Here is a 13,912-nt window from a genome sequence, read left to right as displayed (position 1 = left end):
CTATTTAGCTGCACCACATTAGATTGTTGCTCTGTTTTCAGTCATTATTAAGAGTGTATGCACCCTTAATTGCTGCAATAGGGAAATGAAAACAAAACAATTACTGCAGTGAGCAATATGGGAAGATGTGATTGCAAAATATATTAACTTCACATATACGTACATATTTCTGCAAATAATGTCCGGGGGTGTTTGCTCACTCCACTGCAGAATATGAAGCAATATCAGTTGCATATTACAATTGATTTCAAAATAAAAATAAAGGACTTTTATGTTATGAAATGGCAAGAATAGAGATAGACTGTGCAACATAAACATTGCGCAACATTCCTGAGCGACCACATGTCTGAGTTGTTAAAGATGCCAACTCGGCATAACACATGATCGTTTTTAATGCTTCTTTACAACCCCGATTGTATTTAATCTGAGAGACTGTTTATGTGCTCCCTGCGATTGGCTGGCAACCAGTTCAGGGTGTACCCCGAAGTGTACTGCCCGAAGCCAGCTGGGATAGGCTCCAGCAACCCCACGGCCCTTGTGAGGGGCAAGCGGTTAACACATTCACTGCCATAGACGATTTTAGACGTCAAAGATTATTTTTTTTCCTGGACTGGCAGTGAATGAGTTAAGAAAATGGATGGATGGATGTGCTTTGGTAGGTGCTGCTGTTTTGGTTAGTAGCATAAACTAAATGCAGATGAATATGAAGTAAGACTATATTTTTTTCTTTTTCCTTTCAATTGGGTCATGCTGTCTATTAGAGCAGTGATTCACAATCACTTTGCCACGGCACATAGTTTAAATTATTCAGTTTCACTTAATTGGCAATTGAAGTTCTGTGTCCAATTAAAGAGGCTGAGATTTCACACCGAGTATGTAAATATTTGAGTAAATTAAAATGTGATCATCATTATTTCATCATGTATACTTTATATCACATTTTTGTTTGAGATTTTTTTTTCTCATGAAAAATATGCGCCTCGGCTCAAAGATTGTGAAACTTTGGATTAAGGGACCGTACAAAGGAAACCTGATACTTTAACTGACATTGATTGATTGATTATTTTTAATGTATATGAGAAGAAACTGCCAAAATCTGTCAGACCACAATCTCATATGTCTTACTATTAACTCATTCACTCCCAGCCATTTTCACAGAAGCGGTCCCGTTCGCTCACGGCTGTTTTACTGGATTTTGACTGATTTTGTAAGGCCCACAGAATATTGTGTTCTATTGCTATAAAAGCATGGAACCTATCAAAAGAAAGATTAAAGTCTCTTCTTTCATCAGGAAAAAAAAAGTATGTTTATCTGTTTCCATTTTGCAGCAATTAGCATTAGAAGAGAGCTAAGTTTTATCAGTTTTCACAAACCTATTCAAAATTGTAAGTAATTTAGCTTTTTTTCTAGATGGCCCTGGTTGCTCTCCTTTGTTCTGCTGCCACCTGCTGGCCATTTGTGTAATAACTACCATTTCTGCAACCGTTCTTTGTAATTGAGAGGCTGCATCAAAGCCTTCTGTATGCTCAAGCATACAAAAAAACGTATAAATACGTCTTTGGGACACATAGAACATTAAAAAAAAACATATTTACACGTTATTGCGAGCAAATGAGTTAATTAATCTCAATTAGTGCCTTTTATTTAAGCACCCCTTGAAGAGCAGTGATTAATAAAAACTTGGCATACAGAACGTCGATTTAAAACGTGTTGTTTTCTCCTCCCCTTTGTGCTAACGATGGCAGATGTGCTCTGGTAGCAGACATTAATGTGTCAAGTGCCAAATGGGAACATCTGCGCGCCTTCATTCGGGGTTGGAGGCTTCATTCCGACCTGTGTCAACCAGTTGCAAATAGCAAAACAAAAGCATCGGAATTTATTATTTGCAACATTCCCGACAGAGTTGAAATGTAAATTAATACGTATGTTGTCGTGTAGTAGCTTGGCTGTATTTGCCTTTGTTTGGTTCAGTCAGTTTTGAATTCTGATTGCGTTCTGATTATGTATAGCAGCCAACTTTGGTATATTCCCCATGGAAACTTGAACTGAAGCTTTGAGACTATAACAAGCGGTTGCAGCTGCCTTAGATGGATGCGCTCATGCTAAAAGGTCAGCCCAGCGCGGCGTCACCCAGGGAAGAACCAATTATATAAATCACTTTCAATGTCACCGCAAACGAAGGTCTGTCACAGATTCAAATTGTTAATCACATGTCGTGCCATTGCACCCTCACCGTTTAAGATGAGTGAATTTCTTCATCCTCCGGATTTGGTATTGTTAACAAATAACAAACGCTGCCCTTTTCTTTTCTCAATCAAAGTCACCCCAAGGGGCTCATTGTCCAGGCTCTCTTATTGCCTTGTTATCAACATGCTGGAGCATTGGCCCATTGTGACACCGCTATAAATATTGACTTTGCCCTTCTAATCACGGCTTTTTGTGAAATGTCACCAACAAGCGCGCTGGCAGTTACTGCGATATGAAAATAATTTTCCCAACACAATGCAGTGTCAATAGTATGTTTTGTGAGCATTGTAGTCGGATATGTAGTCTGCAGTTATGATCAAGCTTACTTTGACGGAGATCAACAGTCAAGACATATAAAGGCCACCATTACTACTACTAATACTAGTACTAGTTGCAGTCGGAGATTTAAAAAAATAAAAAATCTAGAGATGCACTATATCAGTAGCTGATTATCCGCAATTATTAACCAATTTGACATCAGACAGAAAAAACAAGTTAACTCATCCACTCCCAGCCATTTTCACAGAAGCAATCCCGTTCGCTCCCGGCTGTTTTACTGGATTTTGACAGAATTTGCAAGGTCCACAGAATATTGTGTTCTATTGCTATAAAAGCATGGAACCTATCAAAAGAAAGATTAAAGTCTCTTCTTTAATCAGGAAAAAAAGTATGTTTCTATCTGTTTCCGTTTTGCAGCAATTAGCATTAGAAGAGAGCTAAGTTTAATCAGTTTTCACAAATCTATTTAAAATCGAAGTAATTTAGCTTTTTTTCTAGATGGCCCTGGTTGATGTCCTTTGTTCTGCTGCCACCTGCTGGCCGTTTGTGTAATAACTACCATTTCTGCAACCGTTCTTTGCAGTTGAGAGGCTGCATCAAAGCCTTCTGTATGGTCTAGCATAATAAAAAACCAAAAAAAACAAAAAAAAAACGTATAAATACGTCTTTGGGACACTTAGAACATTAAAAACAAACTTATTTAGCGCCCAATTAACCTGCCATGCATGTTTTTGGAATGTGGGAGGAGACCGTAGTACCCGGAGAAGACCCACGCAGGCACGGGGAGAACATGCAAACTCCACCCAGGAAGGCCGGAGCCTGGACTCGAACCCGAGTCCTCAGTACTGGGAGGCGGACGTGCTTGTCAGGAAGCAATTAGTATGAAATAGTTCATGAAGGGAAAAAAAAGCCTAAAACACCCATAAATAGATAGATAAACAGAGAAATTACCTTTGTTCTGTGACCATATATGGTTCATGATTACAATGCAAAGAGCAAATAGCACCTTTTTAATTAATCTTAGGGGAATAAGCAGTTAAAAAAATGGATTGATGCCACTGCCATAGAAAACTCCAAGAGAATCTGGGCTAATATTGTGAAATTAACATCTGCCAGTGACATACTTAAAGAAATGAAGGAGCTCCAGAGGCTGGACAGAGTCATTCAGGACCCAAGAGACATGGCGACAGCACTTGGGGCCATTTTTTTTTTTTTCTCCCCACACACATTGGCTTTTCTTGAGCTATCAAGTGTTTTTAAACAGCCATTGTTATGAAGGTGTTTTTATTATTATTATTATTATTATTATTATTATTATTATTATTATTGTTGTTGTTGTATTTTTTTATTTTTTTTTACTGCCATCTCATCTAGTACACCAACATATTTTATTGAGGTAAACAAAGAGGCACTGCAGATTAAATCAAAAATTCCAGCAGTTAATATGGGACCAAATACAAACACAGGAATCTACTAACTGTAACAACTGCAATCATAATAATAATAACCATGCATTTGTTTTTGTTTATCTGCCAGTCCATCAAATTATACCTATGTGAAAAAGGTCCGTGGTGTGAAAATGGTAGGAGACTGTTATCAACAGTAAGGGTAGAATGGTAGACTCACGGATTTCTTAAATAAAGGACCTGCAGACATGCTTTCAGCTAAAAGCACAGTAATATGATTTAATTGTGCTCATTGGATTTATTTCATGCAGATTAAAAAAAGAATGCACACTGTAGCTGCTTGTGTAAAGCATTTCAAATGTAAAGCTTGCGTTACCTCTTTCGCAGATTCCAATGACATTTGCAAGTCTCGTAAAAATGAAAAAAAAAAAATCACTTTTCTATGATTTGCAGCCTGCGCTGTCAGATTTGCACCTCTTTGGCGTTTCCACGTTTATTCTCATCTGTCTCATAAAAAAAAAAATTACATTTAATTAAATTAAAATGCAATGGAGAATGTACCTTAAATGCAGTGTCTCAGAAACAGGCATTCTCTCATGATTCTTCCAAATATCTTTAATGACTCTATAAATTTTAGTGCATTTATTATTTATGGACAGAAATCCTTAAAACGAGTTCAGCATCAAATATAACTGAGAAACTAGCTGCAGTGTAACACATACTGTACATCATCTAAACACAAGTCCTTACTCTCTGAATAATCTGCAATTTGGTTTTAGAAAACATCAGTCCACTTAGACAGCTGTCTATTAATCCAAGCTTGATGCAGGGGTTGTCATTTCAGCTTTATTTGTAGACTTGGGAAATAATGTCACCACATCCACTCTTAAACTTACTCATAACTAAACTGACACTTCAACTTCTATGAGAACTCCTTAAAGTGTTTGTAGTCATACTCACTTGTAGGACTCATTGCTTCACAGTGCATAAGACAAGCACCACAGTGTGTGGCAACAACCTTGGAGTGCCACAAGGCTCTATACAAAGGCTCCTGTACCGTATTTTCCGCACTATAAGGCGCACCTTCAATGAATTACATATTTTAAAACTTTTTCCATATAAAGTCGCTAAAGTAGAGACTGGGGTTATGTTATGCGTCCATTAGATGGTGCTGCGCTAAAGGGAATGTCAACAAAACAGTCAAGATAGGTCAGTCAAACTTTATGAATAGATTACAAACCAGCTTTCTAACAACTCCATTCACTCCCAAAATGAATAAACAGCTGTTTTATTATTTCCTCTGAGGTAAAGTATTAGTATTAGCTCGCGATCCAAGATGGCGGGATCTTCTGCGTATGCACGTCACCGATCGTGCAGGGTCACCGATAGCGAGACCTGTTGCGGCTCAATATTGATCCATATATAAGGCGCACCGGTTTATAAGGCGCACGGTCAGCTTTTGAAAAACTTGAAGGCTTTTAGGTGCGCCTTATAGTGCGGAAAATACGGTACTTTAGTCTTCAAATAAATGGCTTAGCAAGTTACTGCCCACCAGCTGTCTCTTGCCAGTTATATGCAGATGATGTGCAACCGAAGATAAATTCGACTAAACAAGTGACATATGTTGATGTAGATGAGTAATGTGTGTGCATGTGCACTTACATTCTATGATATTTTATCAATATAGTCCATTTTTCTAAATAAATAAAATTCAAACTTTAGTGCGGCGATGCATGCTCAACTGGTAATTATGGTGCTTCCGTTGCTTATGGAGAACAACCTGGAATGACATTATATGAGGGAAATTCAGCCAGGCTCCATGACAACAGGCAAACAAACAAATGCAAGGCATTATCTAAATGTCAAGGCTTCTTATATAAGACTATGTGAGTGCCATCCACATACATCTCTTTGCTCTCTCAGGGCTCATAGTCTGTTTTAATTATTTTTCCTTGTATAAATTTACATTCCATTTAAAGATAAACTGGAAAAAAAAAAAAACAATCATTTCTCCTGCAATTGTGATGAACACTTCTTAAAAATATACATTAAGCACTGACTTGAGCTTGTTTTTGTAATGCAACAAAAACCTAGCAGACTTAGACTTAGACTTAGACTTGACTTTATTGATCCCTTTGGGATGGCTCCCTTCTGGGAAATTTACATGTCCAGCAGTAATGAGAACAGATAATAAAATAAAAAAATAATTCAATCAATCAATAAATAATGTTATTACACCAGAGATTGAATTAATAATAATAATAATAATAAAATGAAAACTAAGAATTCAATCAATCAATAAATAAGGTTATTACACCTGAGATTGAATTAATAATAACAATGATAATAATAATAATAATAATAAAATGAAAAATAAGAATTCAATCAATCAATAAATAAGGTTATTACACCAGAGATTGAATTAATAAGAATAATAATGAGAAAAATAAAAATAAAAAAATAAAAATTCAATCAATCAATAAATAAGGTTATTACACACATTGCTTTATTTTAAAAACATTTTAGAATACATTCAAAATATAAACAATAAAGTTGTAAAACTTCCGAAAGTGGAAACACAATGTTGCTCTGTGATTGGTCGGTGGAAATGAACGGTCTCGGTTCTCTGTAGTTTGTGAACTCACAAATACTGCGAGAATTCATCTTACGAGAGCAAGGTTAAGTTTGACCTATTTACGAACCAAAACAGGAGGACCTACCAAGTCATGTAGCCAACCTCTCAGATTGAATTAAGTGTGGAGTCTTACCACGTTGTAAGCAAGTTCCCAGTGCAGTTTTAATATGACAGCTTTAAAAATAATTAAATCCCAGTTGACTGTCATGTAGTCACTCAACAATAAAGTGTGCATCAATGTTTATTTCCGTTTTTCATTCTATTTAGTTGCAAAAGATCCGGTCCAATTTTGTGAAATGGCCTCAAAATCCTGGACGTCCTGATCCAGACATGTTGTGTGGCATTGGCTACTTGCCGCTCACTTATCCCACACGCACATGCACACACCAGCCCTAATTCCCTGTTGTAATTCACAAGGACGGAGCGTCAAGATGGCATCATCTGACCTCACATCTTTGGAGCCTTATAATAGAGCAGCGTAGCGTGTGAAAGATGAAGTAATGGCTGATATAGGGGCTTAGGGAGATGTGGAAAGGCAGGGATGGTGGAAATGTGCATTAGTTCCTTTCAACGGGAGGAACAAAATTGGAAGGTTGAGTGGTTGCTCTGTAGTTAAGCTGGGGGGAGATTTACATTCAGTTTTTCTCTTGCGCCATAATCAGATTTTGCGATTAGGCGCCGGCTTTTTGTTCAGTGTAATTTCTCCGGTGATTTGCATGGCCCAGCCAATCTGTCCCTCCAAGATCGATTGTTTACCTTCTATAAAGAAATTTTACCTTACAAATACTGAAAAATTTCAATACGACCTGGGCAAAACCGCCCTTACATCGTCCCGTCATTTTGGCGAATGCTTCCGCATTTTCGGTGAGTGCTTTGACGCAAAGCCTTAAATAAATACTAGTGCTGTCAAACGATTACAATTTTTAATCTGATTAATCACACTTTTTAATTTTGTTTAATCACGATTAATCAGCTAAATTACTTGCGTATTCGCCTAATATAAAATAAATACAAAATACCGTAATATTTTGACATTAACGCATTTTATTATCTGAATGTCATTTGCAAACATTGATTAAATGCATGTACGCAAGTGCATGCATGCGTGTATTGCTCAAAACGCAACAGCATCAGATCAATTGGGTGCAATTCAGTAATTATTACTTAAGTGAACTCAAATTACTTTTTATTACTCTAAAGTCCCATCGGGGTGTTTTTTTTAGTGTTGTTCCGATACCGATACTGGTATCGGCAGAGGTGCCGATACTGCATTAAAACAGTGGTATCGGTATCGGTGACTACTCACGAGTAACATGCCGATACCATTAATTCCAACGCTAATATAGGATTTTGTATACAGCATCTTGTGTCTTGCTGGTGCACGACATTCACTGATATGTGACATGTTCACTGCAAGCCGATCTAAGATATCCCATTGGCCCTTGAATGCTCTGAACCAATAGCAGGACAGCTTTTTTCATGTTGAGGAAAGAAAAAAAACTTAAGTATCGGTGTAGTATCGGTATCGGCCGATACTGCAAAGCTGTGTAGTATCGGTATCGGCCGATACTGCAAAGCTGTGTATCGGTATCGGTATCGGGAGCAAAAAAAAACGGTATCGGAACAACACTAGTTTACATGCATCGATCCAGGTCAGTGTTGCCAGTCCTTTTATTTTTTTTCAAGGCTTCACGTCTTTCACCCGCCGAAAATGCAGAAGCATTCACCGAAAGGCGGGCCCTCGTCAATGACGAGCCGATGAAACGGCTCTGAGTATTGCCTTTCACGTGACAGTACCACCCAGTTCCAGAATGGTCTTTCGTCCCCCCCCCGACATGTCCAGCGCCCCTGACCCCCCATACACCCCTCCTGAGTCCAGATGATGGACAGCCTTTCTTTCCCCAAGGTAATTTGGCAGAGCGGAAACAGTCGGTCAGAGAGCCAAGGCTTGTCATTCCCGTTGGACACAGAGAAGAGAGCAGACACTGAGGCACCTGTCACTCCAACGTACCGCTGTGAGGTACTGGAGAAACAGGTTTAAAGCCGAAAAAGACAGAAAGCTTGTGTATATATTCTGGATGACATATTTAGCTTCAGGGGGTCGGAGTTGAACAATTTGTGGCGTGACTGTTTTGGTGCCGTACCAAGTACTTGTCACACAAAAAATGTCATTTCTAGCTTCACTGAAGTTTTAAAGGAGACACATTCTATTTATTTCTATAATTTCAAACAGATCCCAGTTGCTTTCATAATGTTTTCAATACTGTTGGACTGATTTGAGGGAGTAACGGCCATGAAAACAACCTTCATTGCTCGGCTAATGATGAGCACAGCTATAGTTATCATCATGACGTGAGGTGGAACATTATCCTCTGACAGCCCATAGAAATGTTGACAACATAGCTGACTATCAAGACACACCGCACCGCACCGCACACGCAACCGGGGTAGATCCTGGGTAACGTTCAAGATACAAAAATTTGGACATTACATCTTTGTCCAAACATTTTTTATACTACTTGATCCTGTTTATTGTTTGTTGAATATTGGAGCATATCCCAGTTGGCTATTGGCAAACTGTACCCGGCTCCATTCACCAGTCAATCACAGGCCACATCCATATTTATATATTGAACTACAATCTGGTTTGGCAGTATGGAGTCTGACCCCTCATAAATACAGCAAACTCTGTTCAAATCAGTCCTCTTCTTGATCCCTGAGTAAATAGAAACAGTCAAAAGAAATTTGTGTTCAAAAAGTGTAACTAAAACAACAAGAAATAAATTGACAGAACCTCCTTGGTGGTGGTAATGATGCCAGCGCAATCTCACTCGAAAGCAGGAGGGCAGATGCTGGTTGGGAGTCTCCATTGTGCACAGATGGTGACCAAACCACAGCATGTGTTGTTTTGACTAACATTGCTGCATAAAGAAAAAGTATTCGGATCATGAGGGAATGTCACGGCTCCGAAAATACAACTCGAGTTTTCTCCCGCAGAGGTCAATTAAGAAAGGTAGTTCAGAAAGGGGAGGGTTGGATCGATATAGTTGAGCATTCAAATTGCAATTTAATCAAGTTGATTGAGAGAAAAGCCCCACAACCTGTTCCCTCATAGTCATTAACTGCTCTTGTTGATCAATCATAATTTGTATCAGCATCCTGCGATTGGCTGGCAACCACTTCAGGGTGTACCCCGCCGACTGCCCGAAGCCAGCTGGGATAGGCTCCAGCACCCCAAGCGGTTAAGAAAATGATTGATGGATGTATCAACATCCACTTGCATCTTTTTTGTTTCCCCAATAGCGACTATTTTGCCATGACGACTGTTTGATTCAGATTTCAGATCAACATTTAATGTGTCCTATAGGGCTGTGCAATTAATCAAAGTTCAATTACAATTTTAATTATTACACTCAACAATTACAAATCAGCATTATTGTAAAAAAAAAAAAAAAAAAAGGAACTTACATAATTATGGTGTTACTATTTTTTAATTGGTCTTAATATTTTTAAATGCTTAAAAATGTTCTTGTTTTGTAACAAAATAATCGTTTGCATAATCGTGATTTCAATTATTGCCAAAATAATGCTCATTAACATTTTTTTTTTTTTTTTTTTTTTTTTTTTTTTTTTTTTTTTTTTTTTTTTTTTTTTTTTTTTACATTTAACATTTTCTTTGTTTTGTACCAAATAAATAAATGATCGTCCTAGTGCACATGATGCATTCCAGCTTCAACTTTTTTGCCAACATAAATCAATAAAATAAAATAATGAATAAATAAATAAATAAATAAATAAATAAATAAATAGACAGTATTATAAATCTGTTTGGTCCAATAGGAACTTATATAATTACGGTGTTTCTATTTTTTAATTGGTCTTAATATTTTTAAATACTTAAAAATGTTCTTATTTTGTAACAAAATAATCGTTTGAATAATCGTGATTTAAATTATTGCCAAAATAATGCTCATTATTATTATTTTTTGGTCTACAAAATAATCTTCTTAGCCGTGAGGTTGGAAAAAAAAAATGGTGAAAAAATACAAATGAAGCTCTTGCATTAGGCTGTCAACTCAAAGGCAGCATGATTTGAGAAGAAAATGCAACCATTTTTTATTGATGATAATTCACAATAGTCTACAACACAGAGAGAGAGAGAGCACAATGCGACCGTTGATGTGGCCCTACCAGCACTTGTTTACTCGTAGCTCCTCAGTGACAAAGCAATGCGGTCCCATGGTGTGAATTAAAGTGTGACGAGCGTTTGCAAGGAGCCGTCCTGCTGCTTCCTCTTCTGGTGTTCTATCAACACATCGATCGCTTACTGCTGCTGCCAACACAGCTGCTGGAAAATTCATCTCCACGAGGCCTATAAGGAACGACACAATGCGAAGAAGCAAGAAATATTATGACAGCATTCTGTCCAATCAGTGACAAATATTTCTGCTTCATTAATTTGGCTTAGAGGGTGACGGAAGTGGATTTTCACTCTCGTCCCTTCCTGTCCCCGCAGGAAAAAGAAAAGAAAAAAAAAGAAAAATCATTTCCCGTCGTGTTTTCTTTCCTCTTCGGTAGTTTTTGGTTATTAGGTTTACGCAGAAAAAAAACAAAACGTAATTTGGCTTGAAAGTTTGTTGAAAGGTGAGCTATATGATTCGTTGATCAGTAGGAAATCTGATGATTGTGTGGAATTGTATAATTGCGTATTGAAGCAGTGGAGTCAAAATGGATTAGAGTGGTCCCTCACTACTTCACCGTTCACTTATTGCGGATTCACTCTATTGCAGATTTGTATTTGGGTCCATAACTCATACATTGTTGGCTTTACCTCAGGGTGTACCTCAATATTTTTTGCGGGGTTTTCAGATCTAAACTACCAGTACACCAGTGATGAGACTTGTTTCCTCGGTATGCTGTAGAATTAATCATTTAAAAATTTAAACAGTTGAAGAGATTGATAGAAATAATAATTTTAAAAAAAATTGAAGCACCAGGTTTTACGGCAAGTAATTAAAATTTGCATGCAATTACATTTTCTTAATTCAACTTTCTCTGCGAAAGGAGTGTTGGAAGAAGAAACGTGTAGTATATTCATCAGTAATGAAAGCAAGGTAAAGAAATGAATTGAAGGCTGAACAGGAAATTGCGCTGGAAGTAAGTTATGAGGGAAGCACAAAGCTCATTACTCATCTGCTCTCAGACAGAATGACAGCTAAAATGAAACCAGTGCTAGCAAGCGCTGCGTCTTATTCAAAGCCTTCCATTTCAAACAATTCATATTCCCACTCAAGTTCCTGGGACAAAAACAATGCTTGATGTGTTTAAAATGTATTTATTTTTTTTTTTAAGTGTTTACTGTGACCATATTCTGTGTCACTTAATTAGCACACAGTTGCTATGGCGACACTTCCACTATTGTATTGTGTTGCTCTTGAAAACATATACAAGTGTGACATAGTGGGGGAGTTGTGCGGCTTTCTCTTCAAAGCTGCCATCCACAAGGAGATTAATGAACGCGTTTGTCCGCGCCATCAGTCGTCCTCGGGCACCCCCCCCCACACACACACACTATCGGCATAGCGTGATTTATGGACATCCACATGCGCGTGAGTTGGAAGTGGGAAGGGAGGTGTTGTTGTTTTTCCTCATGAAGATTGAATTTTAAATGTTGTGACGAATGACCTACCCCCATGCCGGGTTTTTATTTGCAATTCTCTTCCGTGTGTGCCTGTGCAGAATCACTAGTCCATGCATGTAGACTACAGTGCACATGATTCTTTATGGACCCACTCAACTGCTGATTCGGCATTTTCTCTCTTATTACTCTTTAGATTTCGACACATTGCTGAATCACAAATCTGGTTTATATAACACCAATATGTTCGTACTGGAATTAAATTTATACACGGAATGCAATGTTTATATATATATATATATACATATACATTTTTTGCTGAAAAAAAGAATACTCCGTGTAAACATATCTGTGATTGGCTGGAAACCAGTTCAGGGTGTACCCCGCCTACTGCCCAAAGCCAGCGTGGATAGGCTCCAGCACCCCCCGTAACCTTTGTGAGGAATAAGCGGTTATGAAAATGGATGGATGGATGTTTAAACATGCGGAAGAGGATTAGGGCAGTAAAGAGAAAAAAAAAAAGTTGGCAGTATTCTGACTTGATTCTCGGAATTCTGACTTTAAAGTGAGAATTCTTTAAAGTCAAAATTCAGACTTTAAAGAGTTTAATTCTGAGAATAAAGTCAGAATTCTCAATTCAAAGTCAGAATTGTGACAATTCTGACATTAAAGTCAGAATTGAAAGCGCTATATAAATAAACTTGAGTTGAGTTGAGTTCAGTTGAGAATTCTATGATTAAAGTCAGAAGAATACCCTGTTTAAACATCCGGAAGAAGATTAGGCCAGTGAAAAAAACAAAACAAAAAAAAACAAAAAAAAACTTCATTCTCAGAATTCTGACTTAAACTGTTTGACCGCCAAAAACGTTTAATGACGTATGCTAAAATCCTAATGAATGCCGCCATAAACGCTAATTGACGTCATCCACGTTATTTATCTATTTATTTATTTATTTATCAATGGACAGTGCAACGTCTTGTGGAGCGCTGTCTGGTCAATGGAGTTGTGAAATCAAAAACACACACTAACTATGGCCAGTAGATGGCAGCATTATATCTCTTTTCAATGGGCTCAAGGTGTATGAAATTACAATGAAATATGGCAAATCTGATGGAATAGAACGTTTTCAAGGATTACATGAATGATCAAAGCCTTTGTCACATTAAATCTAATTCACGGTGTCAATAAACAAAAGGAAAAAAATAGTGTCAAAGTCACTGTTGTGCAGAAAATGTATCTTTTTACAAAAAGCTTGTTTTCTCCTTATCTTTTTCTATTTCCGCTTATGTCACCCCAATTACCAATTGTCAAATGGTGATTACTAAAGAACAGAATAAGGTAACATACTTTTTTAAAGGTAACTTTTTTTTTTTAATGTAAGAATGGAATCCACCATATTTATTAAATGCTCAAAATCGGCTGGCACTGTTTTTTGGATAACGTTTGACAGTCAAAGAGTTAAAGTGAGAATTCTGACTTTAACTCTTTGACCGCCAAAAACGTTTAATAGCGATTAGTAAAATGAGGACGTATGCTGCCATAAACGTTAAATGACATCAACTAAGTTTTTTATTTTTTATTTTTTTCCTCAGTGCAACGTCTAAGTGCAGCACTGCCTGGTCAATGCGTTGTGGAATCAAAAACACTCACTATGGCCAACAGATGGAAGCATTGTAACTCTATTCATGAATGATCAAAGCCTTTGT

The 13,912-nt window shown here is 37.4% G+C and overlaps 1 protein-coding gene across 6 annotated transcripts in view; it reads left to right on the top strand.

The window, feature by feature from the left end:
* Window positions 1–13,912, top strand: part of astn2 (astrotactin 2) — a 295,092-nt gene that overhangs the window by 123,760 nt on the left and 157,420 nt on the right. The window lies entirely within an intron of this gene.

Source organism: Festucalex cinctus, chromosome 15 (genome assembly GCF_051991245.1).
Source record: "Festucalex cinctus isolate MCC-2025b chromosome 15, RoL_Fcin_1.0, whole genome shotgun sequence".
Lineage (NCBI taxonomy): Eukaryota > Metazoa > Chordata > Actinopteri > Syngnathiformes > Syngnathidae > Festucalex > Festucalex cinctus.
Note: the sequence above shows the minus strand (reverse complement) of the source record. Positions and strands in the feature narration are given on the sequence as shown.